At 38.7% G+C, this 9661-nt stretch overlaps 1 long non-coding RNA gene across 1 annotated transcript; it reads left to right on the top strand.

Moving 5' to 3' along the window:
* The first annotated feature begins 3633 nt into the window (after positions 1-3633).
* LOC128291400 (uncharacterized) lies at positions 3634-4306 on the top strand. The gene is made up of 2 exons (XR_008281175.1): positions 3634-3755; positions 4023-4306. It is a non-coding gene; the product is annotated as an uncharacterized LOC128291400 (long non-coding RNA).
* The last annotated feature ends 5355 nt before the right edge of the window (positions 4307-9661 follow it).

A 9661-nucleotide genomic window follows, 5' to 3' on the forward strand; every position in this document is an offset into this window, starting at 1 on the left:
TGTTTTTATAAAATCAGTATAAATTGTACAAAAATGGCCCTAAGATAAAATTTATATGCTTAGACTCCTTAATGAGTCTAGTTTCAAATGAAATAAACGAGAACATATTTTGAATTCTGTACAATGAGAAATTTGATTCGTAGTGAAGAGTAGTCAGTTTAGTCAAACAGTGAAACAAGGTGAACTTTAAGAAACATCTGGTATTGTTGGGCTAAACTAAAAATTTTGAAAATTTTATGGATAATAGATAAATGAGTCTTCTGTCAAGAAAAATTAACGGCAATTGATTTGGAGTTTCGTAGCTCCAGTTATAAAAACTTTAGTGACTATTGCTCAGGAAGTCAGCTTATAGGGAAATTGTAATTATATTGTAAACATTAATGAAAATTTGCTAATGAATTATCTATTGATTTTTATAAAGCTTACTATAATCTATATGTGTGAAAGTCGAATCTATATGTATTATATTCTGAAAGTAATACTTGAATAGTCGATTAATGACTAGTTTAAAATTTGTTGAACTTAAGTTCAAGAGCAAAGGGGGACTAAATCCGATGAAGGGAAGGAAAAGTAATTGAATAGCCGTTGAAGTCGCTCGACAACATCCGAGGTAAGTCTTGAGTAATAAAACTTAGTTTATGATTTGATTAAGTCATGACATATAAGCATAACGAATAAACGGAGATATAATGACTTTACTTGAATGATATATTGAGGTGATTAGTTTATACCTATGACGGGTATCCGATAATGTGTATAGAGATCATGTTATAAAGCCACCAAATCATGCTCTTTGTATATGGCTATTGAGCCGAAATTGGTAAGGTTTGATAAGTGTCTTGTGTTTGAGCTTTAGTAATGAAAATGAAATATGGATGTGTCATGATTTATCGATATATGTGCATGATTATTCGGATGACATCCGGGCTAAGTCCCGAAGGCATGGTGCTAGTGACTATATCCGGGCTAAGTCCCAAGGCGCGTTGTGCTAGTGACTATATCCGGCTAAGTCCCGAAGGCATTTGTGCTATTGACTATATCCGGCTAAGTCCCGAAGGGATTTGTGCTAGTGACTATATCAGGGCTAAGTCCGAAGGCATTTGTGCGAGTTGCTATATCGGCTAAATCCTCAAGGTACTTGGGTTTGGAAGTGAGTGATCTTGCTGTAATAATTTCAATTAATATGCACATAAAATCCAAACGATAAGGTATGTTTCAGATATGCATCGGAAAGGTTGATTCCTTTTAAATAGTATTCGCTCAATTGATTAACGAACTTCCGACCTCTAGTTAGGTTTGATTCCACGTGTATGAATATAATGGTTGAAGCATGAAGTAAGTATGATTTGAGAACATGCATATATGCAATTATTCATGTAGTCATATGAACGTTATACCTTAGTCGTGAATAATTTCATTACTTGAACATACTAAGCATTAAAATGCTTACTCGTTACTTTGATTCTCTGTTTTATAGATTTTGTTCGTCACTATCGGACTTGGAGTGTCAAAGTCGAAGTCATCCACATTATCTAAGCCACTTTTGGTACTCTTTTAGTTCAATTTTGAAAATGGCATGTATAGGGCTGACCCTTGTTGTTAATTAAGTACCCTTTGGTAATGTGTATTCAGATAGCCATGCGAAAATGGCTCAGTATATTTCAAGTATAACATTATGGTCTTGTGATATGGTTATTAAGTGGTGTGGAAATGTTTGGTAATGACTAGCCATTGGAATGGCCAATCATGGTCCTATTGGTGCTATGTACGTCATGGCTTGTGACAGCCCAAAATTGACCCTAGTCGGAATGTGGTTTCGGTACCACAAAACCGAGGCATAAAAATAATTTAAAATTTATTTTGATGCCTATAATATGTGTGTGCTCATGTGTGACATTTTTGGTGATTGATTTAGTGTTATAAAGGTGAATTTCACTAGAAAGGACTTAGTAGTGAACTTTGAAAGTACGATAGGGAATTGTGTGATGACCAATTAAAGCATGCATGCAAAACAATGGACTTGCATGTCAAATTCCCTTTTATAGGTGGTGGCGGCCATGGCAAGGAATTATGGGCAAAGAAAACATGTTATGACATGTTTTGTTAATGCATGATGTATTAAGTGATAAAATAATTAGATGTGGGAAGAGGAATAAAAAAAATGTGTGTGAGAGTGTAGCATTCCCCCATTGCCGTGTAACTAAGAAAGAAAAACAAAAAAAATTGTTCATCTTTTCCCCTCCTTCCTTTGGCCGAAATTCCTAAGAGGAAGAAGAGATTTTTGCTTCATTTTCTTTGTTTAGAAGAGATCTAGAAGGAGATTTGGCTAAACTTGCATCAAGATTAAGGTATGTATGAGGTTGTGTCATGAGATTCATGCATGTTTTAGTTGCTAACTTGATGTTCATGTTAGCCATGGTTCAAATCCTTGTTATGCCATGGAAATGGTATTTGGCCAAGGTTGTTATTGGGTTAAAGCCATTGCATGCTAAATGTGAAGCTTGCTAATGATGCATGCAATGATGGATTGACTACTCTTGAAATTTCTTTGTAGCAATCTTAAGTAAGACATTGAGTTTTTTTTTGTTTAACCATGACTGAAGTTGAAAGGGGCATGATTGTGATGTATTCGGCCATGATGCATTCATGAGCATGGTTTATGCTTCTTGCATGTTAGTTAAAATTTGTGTTTTGGATGGTTATGGACACCTTGAAATTCGGCCTTGCACCTATATGTGTATATATGTTTGCACATGATATTTTGATTATGAAGAAAGTGAAAAATATGTTTGTTTAAAGAAGAAATTTGTTGAAGAATGTTGTGAAATTTGCATGTACATTCGGCCTAGTACATGTATAGTGTGAAAAAAAAACCTTGAAATTATTTTTGATTTTGTGTATTTATGACCATGTATAATCGGCCACATGAGTAATTTGAGCACTTGATGTTATGTTAAAATTCTTGAGCTTAAATATATGGATGTATGTATATGTGGCCATATAATGGCGTTTTGGTTCAAAGGTTGAATGATAAATTATAATAAAGTGAGATGATATGAGATGCCGAATGTGATTGACTAGTAAACATTATTGATAGAAATATTGAATACTTCTACTTGTATTCGTTAAGCTCAAGAGCAAAAGGAGCTAAATCCGATAAAGGGAAGGAAAAAGTGATCGAATAGCCGTTGAAGTTGTTCGACAACATCCGAGGTAAGTCCTCAAGAAATGACCCTACTCGAATTATGTGAAATGAAATATGGATGTGTAATGATTATTGATATATGTGTGTATGAGTATTTGAATGATACCCGGGTTAAGTCCCGAAGGCGATTATGCTAGTGATATGTTTGTGTTTGAGCCTTAGTAACGAAAATGAAACATGGATGTGTAATGATTATTGATGTATGTGTGTGCATGAGCAATTGAATGATATCCGGGCTAAGTCCCGAAGACATTTATGCTAGTAATTATATCCGGGTTAAGACCCGAAGGCAATTGTGCTAGCGACTACATCCGGGCTAAGACCCGAAGGCATTCGTGCAAGTTGTTAAATCCGGGCTAATACGTGCAAGTCGTTCTATCCGGGCTAAGACCCGAAGGCATTTGTGCAAGTCGTTCTATCGGGGCTAAGACCCGAAGGCATTCGTGCATGTGGTTATATCCGGTTGTATTCCGAAGAAGCTTGGGCTGGAGGTGAGCGTTGGTTGCTGTAATAAATTTAATTAGTACGCTCGAAAAGCCCAAAGGATAAGGTATGTTTATATGTGCATTGGAAAAGTCGATATGTTTGAGTAACATTCGCTCAATCGACTAACGAGTTTTCAGCTATTGAATTGGTTGATATCTTGTGAAAGTATATAATGATGAAGTGTGAAGTAAGTATGATTATGTGAATGTGTATTAATGAAATGATTCATTTGGCTATGTGAATGTAATGCTTTAGTTAAAGCTGATTGTATTGCTTGAGACTTACTAAGCATAAAATGCTTACTCCGTTGCTTTGGCTCTCTGTCTTATAGATTTTGCTCGTTAGCGATCGGATTCGGGATCATTAAAGTCGAAGTCATCTACACTATCAAAGCCTCCATTTTGGTATAATTTTGGTTGAACTTTGAAATGGCATGTATAGGACTACCCTATTGTTGAAGGTCATGTACCTTTCGGTTTTGTGTAAACTTGGATAGCCATGCGAAAATGGCTTATATACGTTTTTGGTATGATACTATAATCGTTGTATGTTGATCATTATGGGGTATGGAATTGTTTTGAGAAGATTAGCCATTGGAATGGTTAATCATGATCACACTTTGTGCTATGTATGCAAAGAGGGGCAATTGAATCGTGGAAATCATGAAATAGGTAAAGGTTACCTTGAAAACAGATGCTGGCAGCAGCAGTGGTGTCGTTTTGAAAAAATCACCAAAATTTGTAGGAATGGTATTAAATAGTGAATAAGTTATTTAAATGAACCTTGATGAGTCTACTTTCATATGGAAGAAACGAAACGGTCATAGGAGTTACTTGTTAAGAGATATTAAAGTTATCGTGAGACAGGGCCAGAACGGTTTCTGGGTCCCCTGTCGCGACTTTAAAAATTTACTATAAATTATCCAGAAAGAATTAGAAGTCATGCCTTATATTTACAGATTCTATTTTGAGTCTAGTTTCATTAGAAACAAACGGAACCAGTATTAAATCCCTGTACAGAGAGATATTCAAGTTGTAACGCGCGAAGGTCAGAGCAGTCGATCCCTGTAACATGGGTGACTTTAACTAATAAACTGTACCAATTGACCTGACCAAAAATTCTAGAAATAAATCCATGGAAGGATATATGAGTCTAAATTCAGGGAAAATTTACGGAATCAGTTTCCGAGTTTTGAAACTCGAGATATGATTTTTAAGGCGACAGTTACGCAGTTTTCCAGCCTGTCTGGAAATGCCAAATTGGTCGGTGCTTTAAGAGGACTTGGCTCGTTAACCCCTCGCGTCCGACACCGGCGATGGTCTCGGGTTCGGGGTGTTACATGGCTAATCGGGATTACCCTTGATAATAATGTATGTCAATTTACTATTTGATTCATGGAAAATTATGTAATAGGTAAGGTCTACCCTAAAGGCAGATGCTGACAGCAGCAGTGGTGTGAATTTGAAAAATCACTAAAAATAGTAGGAATGGAGTTAAATAGTGAATAAATTATGTAATCGAACCTTGATGAATCTACTTTCATATGGAAGAAACGAAATGGTCATATGAGTCGGATTTTAAGAGATATTTAAGTATTTGTGGAACAGGTCTAGAGCGATTTCTGAATCCCCTGATCTGACTTTGGAAATTCATTATAAATTAACCAGAGATAATTAGAAGTCATGCCATATATGTATAGATTTCTTTTTGAGTCTAGTTTCATTAGAAGCAAACAGCATAAGTATTGAAGCCCTGTATAGGGAAATATATAACTCGTAAGCATGAAGGTCAGAGCAGTCGAACCCTGAAACAGGAGAGACTTTAACTAATAAACTGTACTAATTTGCCTGATAAAAAATTCTAGAAAAAAAATTTGTAGATGGATATATGAGTTTAGTTTCAGGAAAAATTTACGGAACTAGTTTTTGGGTTTTGGAACTCGAGATATGATTTTTAAGGTGACAGTGACGCAGTTTGCCAGCTCGTCTGGAAATTTAAAATGGACTTTGCAAATAAGTGAATTAAGTCTGTTAACCCCTCGTGTCCGACTCCAAACGGTCTCTGCACGGGTGTTACAATTTTATTGGTATCAGAGCTACGGTTTAGTCGATTCTAGGACTACCGTAATATGTTTGGGTCTAGCTATACATGCCATTATGTGATTATTTGATAGTGTGGTGATTTCTGACAATTGAAAATGTGTTTATTTATAGTAATGGATCCCGATCCCGACCGAGTGGTAGCTGATGATCTTGAGAGTGCAGCGCCTGCTCCCGCACAAGGGACAGTGCCGGCGGACTCTCAACCTATTGCTAGTAATCCGAATGATGAGGCTAGACAAGCTTTTTATAGCGTGATGAATGATTGGTTCAACCAATACATTCGAACTAATACGGCTGTTCCACAACCTCCATTCCCGACAAATACAACCCCCGCACCTACAATACCTCTGATAACTGACCAAATAAGGTCAAATAAGCCCCCAGTTGACAGAATCCGAAAACACGGGGCTACTGAATTTAAAGCTACGGACAGCGATGATGCCGAACGAAAGCGAATTTTGGTTGGACAACACTATTCGGTACTCGATGAGCTATCTTGCACACCCGATGAGTGCCTAAAGTGTACTATCTCCTTGCTACGTGATTCTGCCTACTATTGGTGGAATACGTTGACTTCTTTTGTGCCCAGAGAGCAAGTAACTTGGGAGTTTTTCCAAACTAAGTTTCAAAAGAAGTATATCAGTCAGAGATTCATTGACCAAAAATGGAAGGAATTTCTTGAACTTAAACAAGGTTCCATGTCGGTTACCGACTATGAACGAAAATTTGTGAGGCTTAGCCGGTACGTACGAGAATGTATTTCTTCAGAAGCTGTGATGTGTAAACGTTTCAAGATGGGTGAATGATGATATAAAGCTGTATGTTGGCATTTTAGAAATTCGAGAATTTGTGGTACTTGTTGAGCGAGCTTGCAAAGCTGAGGAGCTCAGTAAGGAGAAAAGGAAAGCTGATATGGGAGCAAAGGAGTTTCGTAAGAGATCTTCGGGAAAGCCCTTCCAATTGTCATCGAAGAAATTTAGAGATGATCTAGGCCGATATAGAGACACTTCAGGCTTTTCTAGACGAGATTGCAATCGACCCCCTGCGAGTGCACGAGTCACTTCGGTCGCCAGTGTTGGAAATGATCGTCGAGATAGAACGAAGTGCCAGGATTGTGGTAAATGGCATTCGGGGAGTTGTAGATTCCATGACCGCTCCTGTTACAAGTGCGGATCAGTTGACCACTTTATTAAAGATTGCCCGAGGTTGTCTGAACAGAATGTAAATCAGAGTGGGAAACCGGGTGCTACCACTGCTTGAGGTAGACCATCTAGAAACACGGGAAATCCTAGTGGTGGTCAGAGAGGATCTAGAGATGCTACAACCAGATCTGAGGCTCGCGCTCCTGCTAGAGCTTACGCTATACGCGCACGCGAGGATGCTTCCTCGCCAGATGTTATTACCGGTACTTTTACTCTCTTTGATACTAATGTGATTGCTTTGATTGACCCTGATTCTACTCATTCTTATATATGTGAAACCTTAGCATCCAAAGAAGACTCTACCGTTGAGTCTCTCGAGTTTGTAATTCGGGTGTCAAATCCCTTGGGTCATTACGTGCTTGTCGACAAAGTGTGTAAGAAATGTCCCCTAGTAATTCGAGGTTCTTGTTTTCCGGCGGACTTGATGCTTTTTCCGTTTGATGAATTTGATGTTATTCTTGGTTTGGATTGGTTGACCGTGCATGATGCGGTTGTGAATTGCAAAAGCAAGACTATTGATTTGAGGTGCGCAAATAATGAGATAATCCGAGTTGAGTCTACTGTCTTGAGTGGATTGCCAACAATAATATCCTCGATGTTAGCTCAAAGATATGTGAGAAAGGGGTGTGAAGCGTATCTTGCGTACGTACTTGATAATAAAGAGCCAGAAAGGAAACTTGAATCTGTGCCGGTGGTTTGTGAATACCCGGATGTTTTTCCCGAAGAATTTCCGGGTTTACCACCTGTTCGGGAGGTAGAGTTTGGTATTGAGCTTGTACCTGGGACTACACCAATTTCGATAGCTCCGTATCGTATGGCACCAGCTGAGTTAAAAGAGTTGAAAGCTCAGTTGCAAGAGTTGACGGGTAGAGGTTTCGCTCGACCAAGTTTCTCACCTTGGGGTGCACCAGTATTGTTTGTGAAAAAGAAGGACGGAACCATGAGGTTGTGCATCGACTATCGTCAACTGAATAAGGTGACAATAAAGAATAAATATCCGATACTGCGCATTGACGATTTATTTGATCAACTAAAGGGAGCCTCGGTGTTTTCAAAGATAGATTTGAGATCGGGTTATTATCAGTTGCGAATTCGAGATTCGGATATACCCAAAACTGCTTTCAGAACGAGATACGGTCACTACGAGTTCTTAGTGATGCCGTTTGGGCTCACTAATGCCCCTGCGGTATTTATGGATTTGATGAATCGGATCTTTAGACCGTATTTGGATCGGTTTGTAGTTGTGTTTATTAATGACATCTTGGTTTACTCAAGAGATGAAACCGAGCATCTTGAACACCGAGATTAGTGTTGCAGATCTTACGAGATAAGCGGTTATATGCTAAGTTCAAGAAGTGTGAGTTCGGTTAAGAGAGGTTAGCTTCTCGGTCACGTGGTATCTCGTGACGGGCATTCGAGTCGATCCGAGCAAAATTTCAGCCATACTTAGCTGGAAGCCTCCGAGAAATATTACTAAAGTTCGAAGCTTTTTGGGACTTTCCGGTTACTACTGACGGTTTGTAAAAGGTTTCTCGATGATAGCCACACCAATAACGAAGCTACTTCAAAAAGATGTTAAGTTTGAATGGACGGAAAGGTGTCAGAAAAGTTTCGATCAATTGAAAACCCATTTGACGGAAGCTCCAGTTCTAGTGCAGCCCGAATCAGGCAAAGAGTTTGTCGTTTATAGTGATGCCTCCCTACTTGGGTTGGGTTGCGTATTGATGCAAGAAGGTCGAGTTGTGGCCTATGCGTCGAGACAATTGAAGCCACACGAGAAAAATTATCCGATCCATGATCTCGAACTAGCTGCCATCGTGTTCGCCTTGAAAATATGGCGACATTATTTATTTGGTGAGAAGTGCCATGTATATTCGGATCACAAAAGTCTCAAATATTTGATGACTCAACGAGACTTGAATCTGCGACAAAGGGGTTGGCTTGAGTTGTTGAAAGATTATGAGCTTGTCATTGATTATCACCCGGGAAAGGCTAATGTGGTTGCGGATGCCTTAAGTCATAAATCACTGTTTACCTTACGAGCGATGAATGTACACTTGTCTGCATTCTATCGACAATGTGTTAGTGGCGAATTAAAGGCCAAACCATTGTTGATTCATCAAATTCGTGAAGCTCAGAAAGTCGATGATGAATTGGTTGCAAAACGGGCTGAATGTGTTCCGAATATGGAATCAGAGTTTCAAATTGATGATGACGATTGTTTGAGGTTCAGAAGTCGATTGTGTGTTCCACGAAATTCAGAACTCATTTCGATGATTCTGAACGAAGCTCATTGTAGCCGAATGTCAATTCACCCGGGGAGTACGAAAATGTACAACTATCTGAGACGTCAATTTTGGTGGCATGGTATGAAACGAGACATTTTCGATTTTGTTTCGAAGTATTTAATATGTCAGCAAGTGAAGGTGGAACATCAAGTGCCTACGGGTTTACTCCAGCCGATCATGGTACCTGAATGGAAATGGGATCGAGTCACGATGGATTTTGTGTCTGGGTTGCCATTGTCGACAAGTAAGAAAGATGCGATTTGGGTTGTTGTTGATAGACTGACTAAGTCGGCTCATTTTATCCCCGTACGTACGGATTTTTCATTGGATAAACTTGCTGAATTGTATGTTTCTCAGATTGTGAGATTACACAGGGTA

Source organism: Gossypium arboreum, chromosome 4 (genome assembly GCF_025698485.1).
Source record: "Gossypium arboreum isolate Shixiya-1 chromosome 4, ASM2569848v2, whole genome shotgun sequence".
In the NCBI taxonomy this organism is placed as follows: domain Eukaryota; kingdom Viridiplantae; phylum Streptophyta; class Magnoliopsida; order Malvales; family Malvaceae; genus Gossypium; species Gossypium arboreum.